Source organism: Xenopus laevis, chromosome 5S (genome assembly GCF_017654675.1).
Source record: "Xenopus laevis strain J_2021 chromosome 5S, Xenopus_laevis_v10.1, whole genome shotgun sequence".
Lineage (NCBI taxonomy): Eukaryota > Metazoa > Chordata > Amphibia > Anura > Pipidae > Xenopus > Xenopus laevis.
This window is the reverse complement of record NC_054380.1, coordinates 87,703,513-87,721,058: the sequence shown is the minus strand read 5'-3', so window position 1 is coordinate 87,721,058 and position 17,546 is coordinate 87,703,513. Positions and strand designations below refer to the sequence as shown.

General features: G+C 41.4%; 1 protein-coding gene across 1 annotated transcript in view; it reads left to right on the top strand.

The window, feature by feature from the left end:
• The first annotated feature begins 453 nt into the window (after nucleotides 1–453).
• The window catches only part of nmur1.S (neuromedin U receptor 1 S homeolog), a 36,596-nt gene continuing 19,503 nt past the window's right edge, over nucleotides 454–17,546 (top strand). The window contains exon 1 of the mRNA XM_018265601.2: nucleotides 454–587. The gene's annotated coding sequence lies outside the window, so the exon portion shown is untranslated. The remainder of the gene's footprint in view (nucleotides 588–17,546) is intronic.

The following is a 17,546-nucleotide window of genomic DNA, read 5'->3' as shown; positions in this document are numbered from 1 at the left end:
CTGGTGGTACTCCCGGTGCATATGCTCTGCTATGGGGCATTTAGCCATGGATCTGCAAGGGTTAGTGCACTTTGGCTGTGCATCTGGAGCACTCACGGTGCTTTGCTCATCTTACAGGGGCTCTGGGGGCATTTAACTGCATCAGTTAGAAAGGAATACTTGAATTCGGCTTTTCAGCAACAAAGACAGATACAGCATATGTGTGCTTGCTGCAAACAGTTAAAGGAGCAGGTGAGACAGAGAAATGACCATGCCCCAGACTCAGCAGTAAAGAAGCAGATTTTCACCACCAGTTTGTAACATTATCTGAGACAGCAGAGCACTTTGCATCTGGAACCCACTGGATCTGGGACAAGACTTGCTTACTGTGGATATCTGTGAGATATGGATGCAGGGTTGGTCCCTGCATACAGTACCACCCCCTGGTGGAGCTTTATAAACACTGTAAGGACAGAGCACAGCTTACTGTATAACTGGAGAGTGAACTGGACAGGCACATACTGGCACATTCTATACTGAGAGTGTTTAAAATTATATGAAGAATGTGGAGCATCTGTGTACAGCACAGCCCATAGCCAAGTGAGCAGGTGAGTGCCTTGTCGATTCCTTTATATCCAGAAAGCTTTTTGGGTTAAGTGCGGAGGCATTCGAGAACTGGGGCATGGGTTATAGATGGAAAAGGATACCTTGGATGGTAAATCAAAATTTCACTTAGAAAAGCCAATGAAACTTCAGGGTCTACTGACAAGAGCTATAATATTTGTTGAAATTAACATTTCAACAAAAAGGCATTGCAGATTATTTTTTATCCTTGAGTTATGCCTAACTCTTTATGCCTAACTCTGTCCCTAGGCACACTCTCTACCTCCAATGAATTGCAGCATAGAAAAGGTTAAATTACCATGAAATCCGTCTGCTCGAAGCAGACACACGCCACAAACCCCCAATTAGATTCTCTATTGATATTTAATGCATCTCCACGGAGAAAACATCCATTCAGAAGTAGTCATTAAGAGAACAGGTTTACACTGTCTATATCCTACTGCTTGCCTCATTGTTTATTTCTATTATTCTAGGCACATAAAAACCCAGTGCATGCCTTTAAGTTTAACACAGCAGCGCTACTTTTGAGAAGAATGTAAGTCGCATGGAAACAAAACAAAGTCACAGAGGGACACTCAGTGTTTTTATTCAGCTGTAGCAGCCCTTAGATAAGTGAGTGCTCAAGTACACATAGAAGTATTGGCAGCCTTGCAGGACTTCCAGCTTTTGTCTTTTTTCTGAATAGTACAATGATGTATAGAGCAGTTAACATGTAAATTGGATTACAACTGCCACATGGATGCATATATGCAAAGCGTAGAAGCCAGCATGTAAATGTGTGGTCTGCCCTTATTGAGAATTGTTCAAATATTTTAAATGTAAAAAACAGAGTTTGGTATTTGGATTGGTCATTTTTATGGGTCTCTGGTATTACAGGTAAAAATGTAGATATAATATAAATTATATCATCACTTGTTAAATTTTATATGGCGTATACTTCAGGATATCAAGCCATTGGCCCCCAGCTGTCAACGCATAGCCACTGGCTGTCAAGGGAATGCTGAGATTTGTTCATTAACATGGAATGGAATTATTTGAGAATATGAATAAATGCAAGAAAAAAATAAAATAAAGTGCTCTGTTTAGTTGTGGTACATTGCTAGTCAGGCTACAGCTACTGTTACATATAAAGGGGAAGTGATTTACTTAATGTGTTTACCAGGTCCTCATGTATCTGCATTGGACATTTACATTCATGTCTTCATGTCATTCCTTTCCCTATCCCAGACTAGATATAGCAAACAAAGGGCCATTCTGGTCAAAATCTATTTTTGAAAATGAGTTAGTTAAATAAATAGCCCCATCAGGTGCATGGATCAGTATGACACTAACATGAGTGAGCGTCTTAATTCTCTGTTCTGCTTAACTAAACCAGAGCTATAAGTGAGTCATACCAGACTGCTTAAAATGATTGGGAATTCCAAATGCTAAAGCTCCCAAACAAATCTGGATTAGAAATTTGGAAGGAGATGTGGACATAAATATATACGTTTTGCTGAATACCATTTACTTCATTTCACACTCACTGAACACAGATCCAGAAAAGCAATTTATTTCCTCCGTTTTCATGGAAAATAAAGTTAGGAATCACAAGCAGGGAAGTAGCCTGACAAACCTTCAGATTCTACAGTCAATCTATATACAGTATATACTGTAGATATATGTGTATGTTAGAGAGAGAAGAGATAGATGTGTATGTTACAGAGAGAGATAGAAAGAAGAGGTAGATGTATATGTTACAGAGAGAGAGAGAGAGAGAGAGAGAGAGAGAGAGGGAGAGAAAAAGAAGAGATTGCTGTGTATGTTACAGAGAGAGATAGAGAGAGAGAGAGAGAGAGAGAGAGAGAGAGAGAGAGAGAGAGAGAGAGAGAGAGAGAGAGAGTAAGAAGAGATAGCTGTGTATGTTTTTTTGTAAGTTTTTCTTTGGCATTTCAAATTTAAAAATACATGGGGGGAGGGAGCTCCCTTGGTAAAGGAAGGATAGAAAAGAAAGGATAGAGTGAGAAGGAAAAGGGAAGAAGTGAGCTGAAGGGAGGTTACCAAGCGGAGAGCATTACACATATATTCCTACTGCGTCCGCAGTGCTTTTCTTAGTGATTCTTGAGGCGCTGCTAAGACAATGTACAGTGGCGGAACTACCGAGGGAGCAGGGGGTGCGATCGGGCCAGGGCCTGCACCCCCTTAGGGCACCACGGCAAACTTCATCTTTCCACATCTCTTTGAAAGTGTATTGAATTGTTTACAGTCCCCATAAGGTGTGTTTGAGAGAGAGAAAGCAGAGATAGCCGTGTATTTCAGAGAGAGGAAGATAAAGAAGAGATAGCTGTGCATGCTAGAGAGAAAGAAAAGAGATAGCTGTGTATGTTACAGAGAGAGAAAGAAGAGATAGCTGTGTATGCTAGAGAGAGAGAAAGAGAGAGAGAGAAAGTTGAGTATTCTACATAGAGGGAAATTTGTAATCAATAAAAAGTATATGTTACAAATGTTACAAAGTTATCTCTCTGTATGTAACAGGGACATGAGATGTTTCCTCTATTTTCATGGATTGCAGGGTAAAGCTGGGAGTCCACAAATCCATTGGATGATAGTCTTACTTCAGTAGATTACATAAACCAGGGTCATAAATAAAAATACTGGAGCTCCCAAAAAAATCTGGATTAGTGGTGTGGATTGAAGAGCTCGACATAAATACATATTGTAGGTTAACACTAACTTCATTACACACTCACTGAACACAGATCCAGCAAAGTACATTCTTTCTTGGAAATGGAAATATATAATGTTACAGAAGAGGCTGCTCTTAGGCTATGAAAAGATCTAAAGTAGACATATCAAATATTCAAAATTGACATGCTATTTCCCATTTAAAAATAGGATTTTTTCAATGTACCACAATTAGAAATTCTACATTGTTTTAATAAAAATGCTAAAAGTATGTTGAAAAAAGGCTTACTGTATTTGTAAATGGAAAAACTGTCCGTCAGTTTTCTATTTTTGAAAAAATTTTCATTCGTTGTGTACAGTATGTCTTTAAAATGCAGTATGACTTTAAAATATTCCTCTTTCAAGCAAAGAAGGTAAAAACTAGAGATGTCGCGAACTGTTCGCCGGCGAACTTGTTCGCGCGAACATCGGGTGTTCGCGCTCGCCGGAAGTTCGCGAACGTCGCGCGACGTTCGCCATTTTGGGTTCGCCATTGTTGGCGCTTTTTTTTGCCCTCTCACCCCAGACCAGCAGGTACATGGCAGCCAATCAGGAAGCTCTCCCCTGGACCACTCCCCTTCCCTATAAAAACCGAAGCCCTGCAGCGTTTTTTCACTCTGCCTGTGTGTGCTGAAGAGATAGTGTAGGGAGAGAGCTGCTGCCTGTTAGTGATTTCAGGGACAGTTGAAAGTTTGCTGGCTAGTAATCGTTTTGATACTGCTCTGTTATTGGAGGGACAGAAGTCTGCAGGGGTTTGAGGGACATTTAAGCTTAGGTAGCTTTGCTGGCTAGTAATCTACCTTCTACTGCAGTGCTCTGTATGTAGCTGCAGTGGGCAGCTGTCCTGCTTCTGATCTCATCTGCTGACTGCTGCAATAACAGTAGTCCTTGTAAGGACTGCTTTTATTTATTTTTTTGTTGTTTTACTACTACTACTACTACTACTACTATAAGAGCCCAGTGCTATTAGTCTAGCAGTGTTGGGGAGTGGGACTGGTGTGCTAATCTGCTGCTCCTAGTAGTTCAGCAGCACCAACTTTAATTTTTTTTTTTTAATATTCATTTTTTTTTATTTTACTTTTTTTTATTTTACTACCGCTGTAGTAGTGTATAAGTTGACCTTTTAGGCATTATTTGCCCTGTAGGCATTATTTGCACACTGTTTTCTTCAACCCGCCATCGAGCTGTGTGACCTTGTTCACATTCTGTCTAAATATCCATAATATTACCGTCTCCAGAAAAAACACCGGAGTCACTTTTTTCAAGCAGCCATAATATATTTTACGTAATCCGTATCCACCGCTGTAGTAGTGTATACGTTGGCCTTGTAGGCATTATTTGCACACTGTTTTCTTCAACCCGCCATCGAGCTGTGTGACCTTGTTCCCATTCTGTCTAAATATCCATAATATTACCGTCTCCAGAAAAAACACCGGAGTCACTTTTTTCAAGCAGCATTCATATATTTTACGTAATCCGTATCCACCGCTGTAGTAGTGTATACGTTGGCCTTGTAGGCATTATTTGCACACTGTTTTCTTCAACCCGCCATCGAGCTGTGTGACCTTGTTCCCATTCTGTCTAAATATCCATAATATTACCGTCTCCAGAAAAAACACCGGAGTCACTTTTTTCAAGCAGCATTCATATATTTTACGTAATCCGTATCCACCGCTGTAGTAGTGTATACGTTGGCCTTGTAGGCATTATTTGCACACTGTTTTCTTCAACCCGCCATCGAGCTGTGTGACCTTGTTCCCATTCTGTCTAAATATCCATAATATTACCGTCTCCAGAAAAAACACCGGAGTCACTTTTTTCAAGCAGCATTCATATATTTTACGTAATCCGTATCCACCGCTGTAGTAGTGTATACGTTGGCCTTGTAGGCATTATTTGCACAGTGTTTTCTTCAACCCGCCATCGAGCTGTGTGAGCTTGTTCACATTTTGTCTAAATATTGATAATATTATCGTCTCTAGAAAAACCACTTGAGTTACTTTTTTTCAAGCAGCATTCATATATTTTACGTAATCCGTATCCACCGCTGTAGTAGTGTATACGTTGACCTTGTAGGCATTATTTGCACACTGTTTTCTTCAACCCGCCATCGAGCTGTGTGAGCTTGTTCACATTTTGTCTAAATATTGATAATATTATCGTCTCTAGAAAAACCACTTGAGTTACTTTTTTTCAAGCAGCATTCATATATTTTACGTAATCCGTATCCACCGCTGTAGTAGTGTATACGTTGACCTTGTAGGCATTATTTGCACACTGTTTTCTTCAACCCGCCATCGAGCTGTGTGAGCTTGTTCACATTTTGTCTAAATATTGATAATATTATCGTCTCTAGAAAAACCACTTGAGTTACTTTTTTTCAAGCAGCATTCATATATTTTACGTAATCCGTATCCACCGCTGTAGTAGTGTATACGTTGACCTTGTAGGCATTATTTGCACACTGTTTTCTTCAACCCGCCATCGAGCTGTGTGAGCTTGTTCACATTTTGTCTAAATATTGATAATATTATCGTCTCTAGAAAAACCACTTGAGTTACTTTTTTTCAAGCAGCATTCATATATTTTACGTAATCCGTATCCACCGCTGTAGTAGTGTATACGTTGACCTTGTAGGCATTATTTGCACAGTGTTTTCTTCAACCCGCCATCGAGCTGTGTGAGCTTGTTCACATTTTGTCTAAATATTGATAATATTATCGTCTCTAGAAAAACCACTTGAGTTACTTTTTTTCAAGCAGCATTCATATATTTTACGTAATCCGTATCCACCGCTGTAGTAGTGTATACGTTGACCTTGTAGGCATTATTTACACACTGTTTTCTTCAACCCGCCATCGAGCTGTGTGAGCTTGTTCACATTTTGTCTAAATATTGATAATATTATCGTCTCTAGAAAAACCACTTGAGTTACTTTTTTTCAAGCAGCATTCATATATTTTACGTAATCCGTATCCACCGCTGTAGTAGTGTATACGTTGACCTTGTAGGCATTATTTGCACACTGTTTTCTTCAACCCGCCATCGAGCTGTGTGACCTTGTTCACATTTTGTCTAAATATTGATAATATTATCGTCTCTAGAAAAACCACTTGAGTTACTTTTTTTCAAGCAGCATTCATATATTTTACGTAATCCGTATCCACCGCTGTAGTAGTGTATACGTTGACTTTGTAGGCATTATTTGCACAGTGTTTTCTTCAACCCGCCATCTAGCTGTGTGTATTATCGTTTCCAGAAAAACCAACTGAGTTTTTGTTGTTGTTGTTGTTTTTTTAAAAATAATGCCAGGCAAAGGCAGGCCGCCACGCAGAGGCCGTGCTAGGGGCCGTGCTGCTATGCAATCCTGTGGCCCTAGCAAATTTCCCAGTTTTAAAAAGCCAATGACCCTGAACTCCCAAAATGCTGAAGAGGTAGTTGACTGGCTTACACAGCACACCCCATCCTCTACCGTTTCTAACTTTACCACAACATCCTCCTCATCCTCCACTGCTATGGCCACCCCACGTAACACTTCCTCCACCACCGGTGCCCCTTCTTCACTGGGGTCAGAGGAGTTATTTTCCAATGAGTTTCTTGAACTGAGTAATGCGCAACCATTATTGCCAGAAGAAGATGAAGGAGATGAGGACCTTACACCAGATTTAATTCTGGCAGAGAACACGATAGAGATGGACATAATGAGTGATGAGGAGGAGGTCCCCGCTGCTGCTTCCTTCTGTGATGTGTCAGAAGAAATTGATGCATCTGAGGAGAATGATGATGAGGAGATTGATGTTTTGTGGGTGCCTAGTAGAAGAGAGCAAGAGGAGGGTAGTTCAGATGGAGAGACGGAGAGTCAGAGAGGCAGTAGGAGAATAAGACTTAGAAGAAGCAGGGAGGACAGCCCGCAGGGATCAGCAGGGCAACAACATGTATCGGCACCTGTGTTCAGCCGGCCAACGCACCCGCCATTGCCGCCAATACCGCCAACTCCGCCAACTTCTACTGTTACCGCCAGATCGCACACTTCCAAAAAGTCAGCAGTGTGGGATTTTTTTAATGTGTGTGCCTCTGACAAAAGCATTGTAATTTGCAATGAGTGCAGTCAGAAACTGAGCCTTGGTAAGCCCAACAGCCACATAGGTACAACTTCTATGCGAAGGCACATGAGCGGCAAGCACAAAGCACTTTGGGAGCAACACCTCAAAGGCAACAGGCAAACTAAAAGCCACACTCCTTCTGGTCCAGCATCTTACTGCTCTACCTCTGCTCTCCTTGACCCGTCTGAACCACCCTCCACTCCGCCTTCCACCTTGACCACCTGTTCCCATTCCCAGTCATCTGCCACCAGCCAAGTTTCTGTGAAGGCCATGTTTGAGCGTAAGAAGCCAATGTCTGACTGTCACCCCCTTGCCCGGCGTCTGACAGCTGGCTTGTCTGCACTCTTAGCCCGCCAGCTTTTACCATACCAGCTGGTGGACTCTGAGGCCTTCCGCAAATTTGTAGCAATTGGGACACCGCAGTGGAAGGTACCCAGCCGCAATTTTTTTTCTAAAAAGGGAATACCACACCTGTACCAACATGTGCAGAGCCAAGTTACCGCATCTCTGTCACTTAGTGTTGGGCCAAAGGTCCATATGACTACTGACGCATGGTCCTCCAAGCATGGTCAGGGCAGGTATGTCACCTACACTGCCCACTGGGTGAACTTGGTAATGGCTGGGAAGCAGGGAATGGGTAGCTCAACAACAACAGTGGAGTTGGTGTCACCGCCACGGATTGCACGCGGTTCTGCCACCACCTCTACTCCTCCATCGCTCTCTACCTCGTCTTCTTCTTCTTCTTACTCTGCTGCTGGGTCCTCCTTCTCCTCCTCCACACCTGTGCACCCCCAGCTCCCCCTAGGCTATTCGACGTGCCAGGTACGCCGTTGTCACGCTGTCTTGGGGATGACGTGCCTGGAAAGCAAAAACCATACCGGATCTGTACTCCTGTCATCTCTGCAGTCACAGGCCGATCGGTGGCTGACCCCACACCAACTGCAGATCGGAAAAGTGGTGTGTGACAATGGAAGCAATCTGTTGGCAGCGTTGAGACTAGGCAATTTAACACATGTGCCCTGCATGGCACATGTGTTAAATTTAATAGTCCAACGTTTTGTCTCCAAGTACCCAGGATTCCAGGACGTTCTCACCCAGTCCAGAAAGGTGTCGGCCCATTTCAGACGTTCCTACACAGCCATGGCACGCCTTGCTGACATTCAGCAGCGCTACAACATGCCAGTCAGGCGTTTGATTTCTGACAGCCAGACTCGCTGGAATTCAACGCTCCTTATGTTGGAACGTCTGCTGCAACAACAAAGGGCCGTCAACGAGTACCTTTTTGAACTGGGTGGTAGGACTGGATCTGCACAGCTGGGGATTTTTTCCCCCGTTACTGGGTGCTTATGCGCGATGCCTGCAGGCTCATGCGACCTTTTGAAGAGGTGACAAATATGGTCAGTCGCACCGAAGGCACCATCAGCGACCTAATACCCTTCGCTTTCTTCCTGGAGCGTGCCGTGCGACGAGTGACAGATGAGGCTGTAGACCAGCGTGACGAGGAGCTGGAAGCGCACGATTTCTGGTCGGAATCACCAGAACGAACCCAGGCACCTGCTGCAACGCAGGGAGAGGTGCCAGAAGTGGAGTCAGAGGAGGAAGGTGGCTTTGTGGAGGAGGAGGAGGAGGACCAACAGGAGCAGGCTTCCCAGGGGGCTAGTGGTGACCTTTTGGGGACCCCTGGTCTTGTACGTGGCTGGGGGGAGGAGACCGTGGATGATGCAGTCCTTGATAATGAGGAAGCGGAGATGGATAGCTCTGCATCCAACCTTGTGAGAATGGGGTCTTTCATGCTGTCATGCCTGTTGAAGGACCCCCGTATCAAGAGGCTTAAGGAGAAGGACCTGTACTGGGTCGCAACGCTACTAGACCCTCGGTACAAGCATAAAGTGTCAGAAATGTTACCAACATACCACAAGTCCGAAAAGATGCGGCATTTACAAACCAGCCTGCAAAACATGTTGTACAATGCTTTTAAGGGTGATGTCACTTCAGGAACTCATCAACATTCCAGGGGCAGAGGTGCCAGTAATCCTGCCACGAGCACACCTGCAAGGACAAAGCCCTTTGGCCAGTCTGTAACGTCAGACATGCAAATGTTTTTCTGTCCAAGGCAGCGCCACAACCCTTCTGGATCCACCCTCAAAGAACGCCTCGACCGGCAGGTAGCGGACTACCTGGCATTAACTGCAGATATCGACACTCTGAGGAGCGATGAACCCCTGGACTACTGGGTGCGCAGGCTTGATCTGTGGCCAGAGCTGTCACAATTTGCCATGAACCTCTTGTCTTGCCCAGCCTCAAGTGTGCTCTCAGAAAGGACCTTCAGTGCAGCAGGAGGGATTGTAACTGAGAAGAGAACTCGCCTAGGTCACAAAAGTGTCGATTACCTGACCTTTATTAAAATGAATGAGGGGTGGATCTCGGAGGGTTACTGCACGCCGGAAGACTTGTTCTGACTTCTATGCAGCTGTCCTTCTCTTCAAGCCTCATGACTCCACACACAGCTGTCCTTTAGCGTCCTCCTCCTCCCTCCGCCACCGTTACAAACTAGGGTGCAAACCCTACTGGTTTAATTTTTTCTGGCCTCTGTGCTTCAGTGGCTGCAACCAAAAAAACTGGGCAAACAATGTCTACAAGGTCAACGTATGGCAAAAAATGACTATTTTCAGCATTTATATGGCATATTTTTTCTGGCAACTGTGCTTCAGTGGCTGCGTCCAAAAAAATGCATATTTTCTGCATTTATATGGCATAATTTTTCTGGCAACTGTGCTTCAGTGGCTGCGACCAAAAAAATGCATATTTTCTGCATTTATATGGCATAATTTTTCTGGCCTCTGTGCTTCAGTGGCTGCAACCAAAAAAATTTATATTTTCAGCATTTATATGGCATAATTTTTCTGGCCTCTGTGCTTCAGTGGCTGCAACCAAAAAAATTTATATTTTCAGCATTTATATGGCATAATTTTTCTGGCAACTGTGCTTCAGTGGCTGCGACCAAAAAAATTACTATTTTCAGCATTTATATGGCATATTTTTTCTGGCCTCTGTGCTTCAGTGGCTGCGGCCAAAAAAACTGGGCAAACAATGCCTACAAGGTCAACGACGTTGACCTTGTAGGCATTGTTTGCCCAGTTTTTTTGGCCGCAGCCACTGAAGCACAGAGGCCAGAAAAAATATGCCATATAAATGCTGAAAATAGTAATTTTTTGCCATACGTTGACTCAACGTATATGGCAAAAAATGACTATTTTCAGCATTTATATGGCATATTTTTTCTGGCAACTGTGCTTCAGTGGCTGCGACCAAAAAAATGCATATTTTCTGCATTTATATGGCATAATTTTTCTGGCCTCTGTGCTTCAGTGGCTGCAACCAAAAAAATTTATATTTTCAGCATTTATATGGCATAATTATTCTGGCAACTGTGCTTCAGTGGCTGCGACCAAAAAATGCATATTTTCTGCATTTATATGGCATAATTTTTCTGGCCTCTGTGCTTCAGTGGCTGCAACCAAAAAAATTTATATTTTCAGCATTTATATGGCATAATTTTTCTGGCAACTGTGCTTCAGTGGCTGCGTCCAAAAAAACTGGGCAAACAATGTCTACAAGGTCAACGTATGGCGAAAAATTACTATTTTCAGCATTTATATGGCATATTTTTTCTGGCAACTGTGCTTCAGTGGCTGCGTCCAAAAAAACTGGGCAAACAATGCCTACAAGGTCAACGTATGGCAGTTGTTTAAAGAGAACAGTAGATTACTAGCCAGCAAAGCTACCTAAGCTAAAATGTCCCTCAAATCCCTGCAGACTTCTGTCCCTCCAATACAGAGCAGTATCAAGCAGATTACTAGCCAGCAAGCTTACTATCATCTGTCCCTGAAATCACTAACAGCTCTCCCCCTACACTATCTCTTCCAAGCACACACAGGCAGATTTTTCAGATACATTTTTGCCCTTGATCCCCCTCTGGCATGCCACTGTCCAGGTCGTTGCACCCTTTAAACAACTTTAAAATCATTTTTCTGGCCAGAAATGTCTTTTCTAGATGTTAAAGTTCGCCTTCCCATTGAAGTCTATGGGGTTCGCGAACCGTTCGCGAACCGCTCGCATTTTTGCGCAAGTTCGCGAATATGTTCGCGAACTTTTTTTCCGACGTTCGCTACATCCCTAGTAAAAACATTATGGATTGATAGAAAGTTTAGCATTGAGGTTGGTAATTACAAATTGCCATTTAAAGGGGACCTGACACTCAAAAAAAATATTCCAAGTCTTATTTTATAACTTTTAGACAAGCAAAATACAATTTAATTACACTATATAATTCATCTGAATCTTGTTTACTTTGGTTTGGGAATTCATGATTATAGCAAGCAGGTAGGAGACATTTTGTGGACACTGTTATTAAGGCGAGCCTTGCATCAACTCGAAATCTGGGATAAAATGATAAATGATAATGTGAAATCTAGTAAGTGCTGAATGGAAAGTGAATGGAAAGTGAAAGTAATTGCCTGCCCCGCCTCTATGCCTAAGGCATAGAGGAGGGGCAGGCAATATTGTATTTGATTGACTGCTGAGATTTTTAAATGAGTTTACAACAACTATGAATGTTTTAATTAAAAAAAGAATTTGGATTTCATGTTTAATTTGAAAAGAACTTTTATTATACAACTTTTTATGTCTGGATAACAGGTCTGCTTTAAGGCATTCAAGTTAGCTGGGATAGCTGAAACTTTAATTAGGCACAAAGAGGCCAATAAAGCATGTAAAAAGCTATAATAGAGAATGAAAAGGACATTCGAGGAAGAGTATATAAATTATATACATTCTTAGGAGAAATATTAAGCAAGAATTGATGGGACCCATAGTATTAGAGGGAGGTAAACTGGTCAATGAAAGCAGGTAAAAATCTGAGATACTGAACCGTTATTTTTTTCCTTTCTTTTGTTTATACAAAAGAGGAACCAGCAAATGAGGATAGAACATTAGAAAGTAAACAAAGATTCAGGACCAGATGGTATTCACTAAAAGAGCTCCACTATGTGATTGTCATACCGTTTTACTTAATTTTCCAGAATTCTTTGAAGTCTGATCTAATTTTGACATTTGATACAGTACCACACTGAAACATTAGCTGGTAGTGTGTTGGGAGCATCAGTAATTGACAATTTGGGGATCTCAAACTATAGGCAGTGTCAGTAAGTCGGCTACTAAAGCAAGTTAAGTGCTGTCTTGTATAAAAAAAAGGCTTTAATCTGAGTGGTGGATTTTGCCCCTTTATTTACCCTTGGTAGAGCCTCACCTTGAGTAGGTAGAAGGATATTAATGAGCTGGAGAGAGAATGCACAGACATGCAACTAAATTGGTAAAAGGAATTGAACAGTTAAACTATGAGGGTAGACTATCACTGTTGGGTTTTCAATGATTACCTTTATATGTACATTAGAGCGCATTATAGACAGATAGGGGGAGATCTTTTTCCCATTAAAAGGATCAATACACCAGAGGTCACCCATTACAGGAGTTGAACCTTCAATTGAAGCAGTGAGAATGGATTTTCAGAGTGAGATCAGAGGCCCCCGATGTTGGCGTAGATGGCTTTTTCTAGTAAAATATCTGCAACTATAGTGATCATAAAATATATGGTTAGTTTTGTTTTATATATGTGAGTGTATTAATAGGTCTGTGTAGGTATGAGTATATATTCAGTATATCTGTTTAATATAGGTAGAACTTGATAGACTTTTGTTTTTTTTAAGCCCCAATTAACTGTGTAGCTATATGTGTTAGCGAGAAAGACAGAGATGGTTATGTATATTAGAAATATAAGAGATAGCTTTGTATATTACAGAGAAACATAAGATAGTTTTATATGTTACACAGAGAAAAGAGAGCTGTACATATACAAGCAAAGAAGAGATAGTTGTGTAAAAATACAGAAAAAAAAGAAATAGCTGTATATGTTACGTATAGAAAAGGGTTAGTTTGTATGTTACAGATAAAGAAGAGATACGTACCTGTATAAGTTACAGAGAGAGAAGATGGGATAAAGAAGGGATAGGGATAGATGAGATAGTTGTGTATGTACCAGACAGAGAGAGTGGAGGGGACATCTGTTTATGTAACAGAGGGAGAGAAGAGATAGGTGTGTATGTTGCAGAGACTGTAAAGACACCTGTGTATAGAACAGAGAAGAAGAGGGAATAAATCTCTGTGTGTTGCAGAAATCAAAGAGAGAGAAGACATAGAAAAAAGGCTCCTATGTTGCCAATTTCTTCCAAACCCTGTAACTGGACAGCTCCTTAGATAGACAGCAGACCTTTCAATCCCTTTGCTTGATATGGAAGGCAAAGAACAGTTAATAAAACATCGTTTTTTCTCTAATAAAACAGACCACATGATGAAATCTACCACCGACTAATTTCTCTGCAAAACTGTCCCTGACATTCCTCATATCCCAGACTTCACTTCCATAAAATTAGAGGAAACTCCACAATCTACTGGGAGAAGAGGCACTGACAGTAAGGGCAGAGACACACATTAAGATTCTGGGAGATTAGTCGCCAGGCGACAAATCTCCTTTTCTTTGGTGCAACTAATCTCCCCAAACTGCCTTCCCGCCGGCTAGAATGTAAATTGCCAGTGGGATGGCACTCAGGTGCTTCGTTTTTCGAAGTTTCCCCGAATCTGAGTGTGCGTCTCTGCCCTAACACTGGCTGCACATGTAATAGACTGTCATAGACTGAGAGAGACAGCTGTGTATGGACAGAAAGAAACGAGGACTCATTTACAATGTTACATGCAGTGCACAAAGTGCAAAAGGGCTGCATTTGGCCATTTTTTTTGCACTTTGCTCACCGTGTGAGAAATTATTTTAACAGTTGCAGGCCTCTTCACTCCGTTTCAGAGACCTGTGGACTGAAATGCTGCCCTCACCAGGCACTGCTCAGTTTAAGAGAGGCTAGGGGATACATGTACACCCCCCCACCCTGTGCCTTGTACTTCATTCAGATGTGCAACATATGGAGTGAGTGAGAAGAGAGAGAGAGCAGTATATGTTACCAAAAGAAGGGAGAGAGAGCTGTGTATGTTAGAGGTAGAGGAGAGAGCTCTATGTTATAAAGAGAAGAGTTAGAGCTGTGTATGTTACAGGGAGAAGTGTAAGAGAGCTCTAGGTTATAGGGAGAGGAGAAAAAACAGGTTGCACCCTAAAGCATGGGTTAGAGGGGAGCCTGACATTTTGTTTTTGCTGCTGAGCCCAGACCATGAATTTACATTTCTGTCAGGGTGGTCTTGGACCATTCTCTGCCTCTTAAGGACGGAACTACATAGGAGATTTTCGATAATGTAAGATCAAAGTCAGATGTATTTGCACACTTAGAAAAAGAAAAAAAAACCTGACGTGTAAACTACATAAAAGATTTGCCATCTGGCACGAGATGACTTTGGGAAGGAAATGCTGCTAAACTTTCATCTGAACAGATAAAGTTGAAAAAACTTTTAATGAAACTGTCTGTCAGTTATAAATGTAGCACATTCGTGGTAGGGTCTGAGAAGTGTGTGAGTAGTGTGACTTGCTAACAAGTTTACCCTGGTAACCCTTAGGCTGTGAACAACTCCCTGCATTGTGTAGTGGCCCCTTTAAAGGGGTTGATCACCTTTAAATTAACTTTTAGTATGATGTAGAGTCAATTTGCAATTGGTTTCATTCTTTATTATTTGTGGGTGTTGAGTTATTTAGCCTTTTATTCAGCAGCTCTCCGGTTTGCAACATCAGTAGTCTTGTTGCTAGGGTTCAAATTATCCTAGCAACCATGCATTGATTTGGATAAGAGACTGGAATATGAATAGGAGAGGCCTAAGCAGAAAGATAAGTAATAAAAAGTAGCAATAACAATACATTTGTCGCCTTAAAGTGCATTTGTTTTTAGATGGGGTCCGTGATCCCCCTTTTAAAAACAGGAAAGAGTCACATTAAGGCAAATAATTTAAAAACTATAACAATAAACATAGTAAAAGTTAACTTAAAGGTGAACTCCCCTTTAAGCACCTTACTCTCAGACGGGTCCTGGGTTTCTCATGGTGCACAGATCAAGCAGCTTGGATATAGCAGTCCAGGAGTTACTTGTAACAAATAAACCTCTTTATTGAACAAGCAGATAAGCGTCTAGTGAATGCAATAGTGGTAGTTGGTACAAATTAACATCAATTCACAATTTTAACTATGCTGAACTTTAACTAACAGGCTTTGGAACTGCCCAAACCCAATCCTGTACCCACCTCCCCGCAAGATGGGATCCAGGAAGAGCCCTGAACACATGTGCTCTCCTTTTATCAAAAATTATACTGGCACCTACTGGGCAAACCTTGAACTGCAATGGACAAAGGAAAAGGGACATAGCTGTCTGGGTGAATCAAAGGATCACTTGGGTGTCCAAATAAAGGGGAAACTGCCTGAATAAAACATACCCAAACCTCAGGTCTCTACATAAATAGTGGAAAACAAGAAACCATTGGCTTTATTTGATCAGATATTACATTACAGCATAGATTTTGCAGCATACGACAACATTTACTACTGCATAACAAGATCCTGTGGGTCACACCAAAATCTCAAGTGTAGTACTGCACTTAGAATACTTAAAGCTGTCCTTACTACATAACAGACATATATATATATATTTATAAAATAATTTTTATATTCCCCATTCTTCCATAGTTCTGGGTATATCTATAACAGGAAACAAGGTTTCATCCATAATCTTACTAACTTCGAATTTCGAAGTGTTTTTTGGGCTACTTCGACCATCGAATGGGCTACTACGACCTTTGACTACGACTTCGAATCGAACTATTCGAACTAAAAATCGTTCGACCATTCGATAGTCGAAGTACTGTCTCTTTAAGAAAAAACTTCGACCCCCTAGTTCGCCATCTAAAAGCTACCGAACTCAATGTTAGCCTATGGGGAAGGTCCCCATAGGCTTGGCTAACTTTTTTTGATCGAAGGATAATCCTTCGATCGTTGGATTAAAATCCTTCGAATCGTTCGAATCGAAGGATTTTATCGTTCAATCGAAGGAATAATCCTTTGATTGTTCGATCGCACTATTTGCGCTAAAATCCTTCGACTTCGAAGTCGAAGGATTTTAATTCCCAGTCGAATATCGAGGGTTAATTAACCCTCGATATTCAAACCTTTGTGAATCGGCCCCCTAATTGTACTTCAGCTGTACTTCGTTGATCCGTATATTTGGTCCAGCACCACAGTTCGAGAAACTTTGATGTAGATTGATGTTTCCTTATGCACACTATTTGGGAAATATGTTCTTTCTGTCCAGAATCCAGATTGCTAAAGCATTTAATGACTTCTACATCTCACCACTCATTATGGTGGTTCCCCTGATGTCAACTTACTACTCTTACAACCCCAATGGCTGCTTGGCTTGTTAAAACTATGTTCTGCTACTTATATTCATGTATTTGCATGCACTTTATCCTTGTGGTTTCCAGTGATCCACCGTTCAACTTCAATCTCCCTGAATACAAGTCCAGCTGACTTTTGATGACTCCCCATTATGCCCATAGAATGCTTGTTATGCCCAGACAATGTCCACTGCTCCTTTGCCACTGGGGGTATAAATACACATGATTCCTGAAAAAATATAGGAATTGACAGGTCTGCGGCAATACAAAAACAGTTTTTTTGTAGAATGAATGAAAATGTATTTCTAAGCAACTCTTCATTTAAATTCTTTCCAGTGATTTTCCAATTATTTTAATGCTGCAACTTAAAATTGCAATTGCAATTGGAACCATATCTATGTAACTGTTAATATACATTTACTTCTGTTCTGACTTCTGAAACAAGAATCCCCCTAACGTGGTGGAGAAGGAGTTACTACTGCTACATTGTTTCAAGAGGCAAATCAGGAGACTAGAATGTGATAAACAAACACTGCACTCAATTCCAATTATATTGAATTATAATTAATATGTAGCTATATAAATAAAGGGGCAGATTCAATTCATTGAGAAAAAAATCATCACATGAAAAGTCAAAGATTAGATTAAATTGGAGATACAATTCAATTCAGAAAAAACACTGTTTATCACGTGAAAACTCTATTG